The sequence below is a fragment of the Cervus elaphus genome, chromosome X (assembly GCF_910594005.1).
Source record: "Cervus elaphus chromosome X, mCerEla1.1, whole genome shotgun sequence".
In the NCBI taxonomy this organism is placed as follows: Eukaryota; Metazoa; Chordata; class Mammalia; order Artiodactyla; family Cervidae; genus Cervus; species Cervus elaphus.
In genome coordinates this window covers 170,477,622-170,487,222 of record NC_057848.1, presented here as the reverse complement: position 1 = coordinate 170,487,222, position 9,601 = coordinate 170,477,622, and positions in this window count along the sequence as shown.

The window sequence follows — 9,601 nt, the reverse complement described above, 5'->3', positions numbered from 1 at the left end:
GTGCTCAGATGGACATGTGGGGTGCTGTCCTGCTGGGAGACATCTCTGGTTGCTCTGTTCTCACCAGCAACAGAGGATTTTCTTTCCTTCCTTTCATTTCCCTTGTTTCCCTTTCTCCCTCTTTCCTCCCTCCCTGTCTTTCTTTCACAAACTTTCAATGTGTGTGCTGTGCTGTGCTTCGTTGCTCAGCCGTGTGCAACTCTTTTTGACCCCATGGACTGTAGCATGCCAGGCTCCTCTGTCCATGGGGATTCTCCAGGCAAGCATACTGGAGCAGGCTGCCATTCCCAACTCCAGGGAATATTCCCAACCCAGGAATTGAATCCTGGTCTCCCATGTGGCCGTTTTATTTTTATTTTTTTTCTTTTTACTGTCTGACATACCAGGAAACCCTTAAAATATGCTTCATCTGACAGTATTTTTTTTCATATATGTAAAATCAAATGGGGATTTTTTTAAGGATTTCCATGTCTCTCCTTACATTTAGAACACACAAAACAGAGTTATTCCAAGTATCTTAATGTCTCTGTCTGCAATTACTAAAATCTATGCCACTTCTGCCTGCATTTCAGTTCTCAAGGGAATTTTAGTATGATTTTTCTTAACTTCAAGAGATTTAATATATTTTAACATGGTCCGGGGCTAATTCCATACTCTTCTGGTGAATTGGCTGCTCATGTCTTTAAACATGTCTTCATAAATTTAAAGGCCAGTGATACATCTTTCCTATAAAGAGCTGGCTCGTGCCTCTTGCCCATTTTCCTATCAGGTTTTAAGATCTTCTCAAAATTCTAAGAGTCATCACTTGGGTTTGTTTCTGGCGTGCTTTTTCTACCTCTTAAAATGTTCAGCAGTGTGATGGACCCTGGGTGAGTGTGCAGCAAGTGGACACCATGATGTGAACCCTTCACAGGAAACCCAGGAAGACAAACTAAGCCAACAAACTGTCCCCAGGGGTGCAACTCAGGCTGGTTGACCCTGGGAGTCAATTGGAAAAACGAGGACTGAGGTGGAGCACACAATCCATTCCCCTTTCCTCCAGAGCCAACCAGCTCAATGAGAGACCATGGGAACTAGATGCACAGGACAGGATGACTCAGTGTTTCGTCCAAGAAGCTGGATGCTTGTGGCAGCTGCTCATGGAAATGAATTCCACCTTGGTTTTGGCTGTGAGGTAAGCTCCAAGGGAGCTTCCAGCAAGAAAACAAGAGGAGAAAAGAGATTTGTGAGGACACGTGTTGAGAAGACCTTTGCACACAGGCTCACACAGTTCTGGGCAAGCTCCACCCCTTGCTGGGAATACTAATCAGCTGCAGGTGGGCATTTCCTGCATGGGATCCCCCAGCACAACCTGAAACATGCATTTCTCTGCCCCTTCCCCATCCCCCTGTTCAAACCCAAGTCTGGGGAGTACTCCTAGTGAGGTGACCCTGAGTCCTGGACTTGAAACGAGACAGCTCCGTGTGGAGCAAGGGCAAGTGTATTCACTGCATTCTCAAAGCCTGAAGACAAGGGTTTCCGACTGGAGACCAGAAAACGGAGGCGAGCTCCGGGAACACTGAGACAAGGAGGCGGGATGGAAAGCTTTCTGTCGGCTGGCCCAGAATTCAATGGGCTTCAAGGTGCATTAAGACCACATTGGAGGAAGTTCGTGGAATGATTCTCACTTCCACAGAAACTTAAACACAACCTAGTTGTCATGGAGGGAGTTTAGGCAAGATATGAAAAGCTAGATAATGGTGAATGCTGAGAGAGAACAGAATGAATGCCCGAGGAGTTTGGCTGTGGGGCAAGGTTTGGAGGAGATGCACTCTGCCTTCTGTGTGACCCATCAGATTTGACATAGAGGTGAGGTAGCAGGTGAGTTTGGAGGCCTCTTTTGGGTATTACAAATGCCTCATTTCTCTTGGCAAATCATCTGAATTGCTCCCCATCCTCCGCGGGACATGTCAGGATGGGGCTTTATGATGTCAAAGCTCACCCAGGGCCACCATTGGCTGGGGATGAGACTTGCTGACCTCATAAAGCATGAAGTTGAGGCTCCATGGGGATGGGTATATATAGGGCTGCTCAGGGGCTCTGAGCAGACCACTGTGTGTCCTCCAAATGACTGAGGTGACTGGGAAGCCAGAAGGCTCCAGAGTAGTTATGGAACAGCCACCTCCTGTTAACCCAGGAGAAGATGAAGACCTCCTATCGATTGAGGTCCAGAAAACATGTCAAGGTGAACTGAATCCAGCCAACCTATTCTAGCCCATTGACCCCACCCCAAAAGACACCCTCCCCTGTCCTTGTCTGGCACAAAACCCTTCTCTGCCCACACCCGTTCTCCTGAAGCCATCGTTCCCACCTGTCTTCACACTCTTCCCTAAACCAGTGCCATTTTTGCTCCCTCTCTTGTTTGCTCCAGGTGGCCAGGGGAACCGTGAGGGTGAATAATCCCATTCCAGCAAAGTTGCCTAAGAAAATATCTCGGAAATCTAGCACCACAAAAATGCTTCAGAAAATCAGATGCTCAAAGCTCTGTAGCCAGAGTTCCAAGGCGAATGAACACTGAATCAGAAGAAACCAGAAGATGTCCCAGAGATGATGAAGACCCCTGCCATGCCAGTGAATCAGAAGGAACCAGAGGAAGCCCCAGAGACCACGGAGAACCCTGCCATTCCAGTTAATCAGAATGAACCAGAGGAGGTCCCAGAGACCATGGAGACCCCTGCCATTCCAGGTAATCAGAAGGAACCAGAGGAGGTCCCAGAGAACATGGAGACACCTGCCATTCCAGCTAATCAGAACGAACCAGAGGAGGTCCCAGAGACCATGGAGACCCCTGCCATTCCAGCTGGACCAGTGGACAGCCAGTGACTTTGGGGCATGTCTAGAGACCTCAGAAATGCTTGGGGGTCTCGTCGCTGAGGTCTGGCCAATAATACAGATGCTGAATATTATAGCAACTGCATACACTAATAATGAAAATAAAATAAAATAAACCTGATGTGAAATTATGTTTGCCTCTGAGTTCTCTGATAGTGGGGGGCAGAGAGGGCAGGGAAGGGATAAGTGTGTGAGGATGGAGGGAGATGGCTTCTGTGGAGTTGGAGATGGGACCAGAATGTCCAGGTTGCCAGAATATAGGGTGAAGCACTGGTTCCAGACTGAGCTTCAAAGAGACACTTCCCATGGGAGAAGAGCAAGAGATCTTGGTGTTTCTCTGTGTGACTGCAGAGATGGACACTTAGCTGGGGAGCTGTGTCGTGTGTGGGGGGGCAGTGCCATTTTTTCAAAAGGCATACAAAGGAGCTGTCCCATCAAAAGAATGGAATATTGACATTTGCAGCAACACGGAAGGTAGAATATTGACTAAAATAACTCAGATAGTGATAGACAAATACTGTATGATATCACTTATAGATGTTCTGCCCATAGTCGAGATCCCCAATCGGGAAAGGAGACTCCTCGAGACAATGCAACTTGCAGTACGGGAATTTATTACTGACTCGAGCCAGGGCCTCCCCCCCTCACCAAGGGTGTGAGGATGAAAAGGCCCGAGCCCCAGTTCTCTTGGGTATTTATTGGGTACAATCGGGTAGTTGGCGCAAGCGGATTGGTTACACAGTTGCAAGGCAATTTTGGTTGGCCCAATCCTTGTGGGCTTTCAGCTTCCCCCTGATAGGTTCCCTTTTTCTTGCTAGGCACATGTTGATTGGCTGGCTCTAGGTGGACTGATAATTATGTTACTCCGGGAAACCAGGCCTACTCCTAATCTAGGCTGTCTGTCATGGCATTAGCTGTGGCAGCCTCACATTTCCCCCCTGTCTTTGTACTTTTTGTAGAGGAATCTTTCTCTCTACCCTGTGAAATTGGCTGATATTGTTGTCTCAATACCATAATTTGGATGGTATTGAGGCGCTCTCTAATAAATGAGACCAGACGGTTTATAATGCATGGACCAAAGGTCAGTAACAATATTAATATTATGAGTGGCCCCAGGAGGGTGGAAATCAAAGTGGTCAACCAGGGGAGCGCTGAAACCAAGATTCAAATCAGCCTTGTTGGGCTTTTCGTTCTCTCTTCTGCTGGGCGAGTCTCTCTCTTACTCTCTGGAGAGATTTTTGTACCACCCCTGAATGGTCGATAGAGAAACAGCATTCTTCTCCCGGTCCTGCACATAATCCTCTTTGTTGCAGAAACAACAAATCGAAACTTCTCTTATTCTGTAACACGACTTCAGCCAAGGAGCTCAATATCTCCATCTATTGCAGCCCTTAGTTGATTATACTGTTTATCTTGCAACGTTAAGGCTGCAATCTCACTTCCCGTTTTTAAGGACCCAAGAGGACTGCCAAAGTCAGGGCAGTGATTGGTTCTCGTTTTACCCTATATTGACCCGATGGGTCTAACCTAGGTTGCAGCTCTTCCTTTGAGTAATAGTTTAGCCGGGGGATCAGGTGGACTAGGACACAGAAATCTTGGGAGGCATTAAGTGCTGCCTTATGGACACACGGGGTTAGTCCGGCGGAGCAAGTCTACCACCCGTTTTCTGGCAGAAGTACCCACTGGTGAGTAGGATTGGGGAGGCTATTCCTAGGGATTGAATTATTATCACCTAGGTGTTGATAAGTCTTAGGGATAGTTCCTATACAGGTGCCTATGCCCGTAATGGAGCCTCCTGTCAACCAGCCTGACCCAGGTTGTTGCTGCCATCTGCAGGCCGAGACATATTATAGCAAAGCCAGCAACCGTTTGTTAAGCCCGGACGAGAGGCATTTAGGGTGAGATTGGCCGAGGAGATCATTTTCATAAGGGGGTCTGTTGGTGGGGACATGTTAACCCTGGGGGGTCCCACGGTGCGTGGAGTCGATCTATTAGGGAGTCTTTGGGGTTGTTCTATCACCTGGTTTGGTCCTAAGGCTACTTTCGGTGCCAAATAGAGCGGTCCCTGTTTTAATTTAAGCTCAAACCAGAATCCTGTGTCATAGCCAGTCTTGTAAAGACGGAGGCCCCAAGCTCGGCCATCATCCCCCCTGGTAAATTTTTTTCCCTTGTCTGTGAATTTGATCTGTAATGGGAAACATTGCCCGGGGCTCTGTTAGTTGGACATTTCTGGGAATTCAGGGGTGAGTTTACCTGAATGAGGGCCTTGTCAGAGTTAGTGAGCCAATGGACTGTTCCCGTGGTTTCACAACCCCAAGTGGCACAATAAAAAGTGTCAACTCCCCCACATTTTTCGATTTGGTTCTGATCCCTTCCTCCCCCCGGGCAGACATAGACAGGCACCTGTTCGTAGTACTGTGGGCATTTTCACTCACAGTTACGGGTGAACAGACTGAAAGAGCCGTGGGCAAAGAACTTGGTCAATTGGTGGGAACCAAACCCATTACCGTCAGCCGCCAGCACGCACAAATCAAAGGTCAGTACTCGCCACCATGTCCCTTTGGGGGCCCCATTGGAGTGGGAATTAAGCACTTCTCCAGTCTCAGGATTGTAGATCACCCAAGTCAGGTTAGCTGGCTGATGGGGGTTGTGGCTGGTTGCTCCTGGGCCTATGAAAACTGTTATCAGCAGGAGAGTTAAGAGGGCTCCCGTCGTACGAGTTTCAGTTTCAAAGGATTTGACGGGTGAGGTCTTGCCTCCCATTCTGCTTGCGCCTTCTCTTGTTCTTCAGTGGTGGCTTGCCGCACGAGATTGCAGTGAACCCAAGGCCCGATCCTGTCAACCTTAACAGCAGTAGGAGTGGTAAGGAGAACAACATAAGAGCCTTTTCATCTAGGTTCTAATGCTTTAGATTGGTGTCGTTTTACACAAACCCAATCACCCGGGTCAATATTACGTGAGGGGATGGTCCCCTTGCTTGGACCCTCGTGTATCATTCGAATTAATTTCCAAACATGGCTATGCACCTTACTTAATGCCATCAGTGTTTGCTGGAATTGTCCCAAGGTAGGGGGTGGTAGGCATTTTTCCTCGAATATAGGACACACAGGAGGGGGTCTTCTATACAGAATCTCCAAAGTGTTAAGATTCAGCTTATAAGGGGTGTTAAGGGCTCAAAAGAGTGCGAAGGGAAGGAGGGTCACCCAGTCCCCGCCAGTCTCTATTGCCAACTTTGTCAAAGTTGTTTTAGGGTCCGATTCTTTCTCTCAACCTGTCCTGAGCTCCGGGGATTATATTCACAATGTCACTTCCATTTTGTCTCCCCTTGTACAATCTGGCTCACAAAGGCAGGTCCGTTATCAGACCCCATAGTCACTGGCAGCCCGTGCCTAGGCACTATCTCTCCTAAGATCTTTTTAGCAACCACTGTTGCTGTCTCTCCCTTAGTGGGGAAGGCTTTTACCCACCCCGAGAAGGTATCTACCAGAACCAACGGCTAGAGATACCCGTACTTGCCTGGCCTTACTTCAGTGAAATCTATCTCTCAGTGTTGCCCTGGCTCTTTCCCTCGGTACCTCGTTCCACTGTGCTGCCTTTTCTCTGTCTTCATCAGCTGGCACGCTTTGCAAGCCTGGACTATCTCTCGTACAGTTGCATTTTGTCGAGGGAACCTCAGGCAGGCCGTCTGGAGAAGTGTCAAGGTCTTTTTGTCCCCCACGTGTGTAGTTGTGTGCAGGTGTTCACATAGGTGACGACACAGGATGGCAGGCAATATCAGGTTGTTGTTTTGATCTCGGTACCATCCATCTTTGTCATCCTTCTGGAGGGTGGTATCCTCGTTAATCCAAACGAGGTCAGGGAGGGAATAGTCGGGGACTGGCGGCAGAGTCCCCATACCAGGAGGTGGAAGTCCCATGGCTAATATGGGGGTGGCATAGTCCCGGCAGGCCGCTGCTTGAGCGGCTGCATCAGAACCCCGATTGCCCCGTGTCCTCGGGTCTTTTCCTTTCTGGTGACCTTGGATATGTACAATTGTCAGGAGCCTGAGGACCTCGGGCAAATTCTTGACTTTCTTGCCCTCCGCTGTTCTAAATCACCTTTCCTGGTATATCGGACCTTGAATATGGACAGTTCTAAAAGCATATCAGCTGTCTGTAAAAATCTGACTCTCTTCCCTTTTGCTTGTTCCAGAGCCTGTATTAGGGCAATCCATTTTGCTTTTTGCGCAGACGTGTTTGGCGGAAGGGTCTCAGCCCATCTTGTCTGTCCTGAATCATTAACTATAGCGGCTCCCGCCTTCCTTTGCCCATCTTTTACATAGCTGCTCTCATCAGTGAAGCATACTAGCTCACTGTTGTTTAGGGACACATCAGTTAAGTCTTTTCGAGCCGCCAGGGCCTCAGCCAGTATCTCACTGCAATCATGGAGAGGGCGGTCCTTCTCTGGGTTAGGTAGAAGCGTGGCTGGATTCAGGAAGCAAGGGGTCGGAAGACGCACCCGTGGGGTATCAAGCAGCAGGGCCTGGTAATGTGTCAAACGGGCATTGGAGATTCACTCACCCGGCGGCTGCTTTAAAACCCCTTCGATGGCGTGGGGGTGTGTCAGCCCAGAGTTGCTGTCCATATGTCAACGTGTCGGCGTTGCGGACGAGGAGGGCAGTGGCTGCAATGATGCGGAGGCAAGGGGGCCACCCAGAGGCCACAGGGTCCAATCGCATTGAAAGGTATGCCACCGGCCACTTCCATGGTCCCCATTGTTACGTCAAGACCCCCTATCCTATTCCTTGCTTTTCACCTACAAACAGCTGGAATGGCTTCTTTGGGTTAGGCAGGGCAAGGGCTGGGGCTTTTAGTAGGGCCCGTCTGAGTGTCTGGAAAGCCTGTTTCATTGGCTCAGTCCAAGTCCAGTTTGGGGTCTCTCTATTATTAAATACCTTTTCAGCTGCTTTCAGTAAGTCTTGTATTGTCTGTTCTCTTAAGCCCTCTATCTTTTGTAATTTTCTCTTACTATCTGGGGCTGCCTGATTCACAAACGCCAGTAGAACTGCAGCGTGTGATTCCTCAGCCTGGGGCGTCTATAGGTGTATATTGCCTAAAGGCCTCCATTAGCCTCTCTAGGAAGGCTGACCGGCTCTCAGTGGGCTCTTGCCTTACTAAACTTACCTTCGCCAAATTTGTCGGCTTCCTAGCTGCGGCCCGCAGGCCAGCCATTAGAGTCTGGCGGTACACACAGAGACGCACCCTACCTTCCACTTGCTCAAAATCCCAATTAGGCCGCAACGGAGTAAACCCCTTGTCCATGAGATGAGCCTGGGCGGTTGGTCTCCCGTTGATCCCTGGGGCCCGTTTCCGCACCTCTGCCAGGATTCGTTCCCATTCCTCGGTGGTGAAGAGCACCTGCAAGAGCTGCTGGCAACCATCCCAGGTGGGCTTATGAGTGAACCAAACGAAATCTAAGAGGTCAATGAGGCCTTGGGGTTTCTCCGAAAAAGGAGGATTTTGGGTTTTCTAATTATACAGATCACTTGTGGAAAAGGGCCTGTACTGATAGGTTCGTTCTCTGTCTGGGTTAGCTGGTCCCACTCGGACAGGGAGTGCCTGTACAGTAGATGAAGGTAACTCTGGGTCCCCATGATCTTGCTCACCCGTATTTCCTCTATTTCTCCTCTGGGGTCGGGGTTCCCTTATCCCTTCTGATTCATCGGAGGGGAGGGCTCTTCCACCCGGGGGAACCTGCAACGGAGAAGGGCCATATGGCGGGAGCCTAATTTCCGTCTCTAAGTCAATCAGGTTCGGGTACGAGGATTTCTGCAAAACCGGTTTGGGCCCTTGTTCTTCTCGGCTTCTCCTGGGGGAGAGGGGTTTCCGTAACCAGGGCTTGTACATTAGGAGAATCAGGGAGTTTTTGAACAAAAGGTTTTAACCGTTCGGGCGGATTTTCTACTAGATCTTGCCAGACCATAACATATGGGACTTGGCCTGGGTGGCCCCATGGATCAGGAGCCATAATTTTCTCTTTTACTACCCGAATAATAGAAGGTTGAAAAGTTCCCTCTGGAGGCCATCCAACTTGGAAGGCGGGCCACTCTGCAGAGCAAAAGGTCATTAATTTACTCCTTGTAACCAGTGGCGACAGATCATACACTCTAGCCCTGACATCTGAGAAATGATCAGTCATGAGAGAGACTGGGGTAGATTTTCCTTGGCCCATGGTGATAGTCAGAAGAAGGTCACAGAGAATTACCAGCAAAAAATCCTATCAGGAGTGGTGGCGACCAGGAGGTTAGGGCTTGTTGTATGCTTCGTGGAACTATTTGAGTGCCTTAGTTGTTGCACGGAAGTTTTCTTGTTGGGGGCGGGCACCCTAAGGATTTTGAGCCCGTTCTGTGACCCCCTTATCCTTTTATGGGAGTCTTCCAGTGGCAGGCGCCCTATTGGCTCTTAAGTGCCTGTCCCGTGCCCACACAGACAGGTTTCTATTTGGCCAGATTCTCGGTTTAGAATACGAGAAAAAAGAAAAGAGTTTCACCCTCTCGGGCTCCCGTTACTGGGACTGACTTGTTGGGAGGCCTTCAGAATCCGCCAGAGAGTAGCCCTGGCCGGGACTCATCAGGTGCCCCGACAACTGTCTGCCTGTTCACTGAAACTCTCAGAAACAGAAATGAGGCTCCAAGGCTTTATAGGAGGAAGTAGACAACGACACACCAGAGAACAACGAGACAGGAGACAAT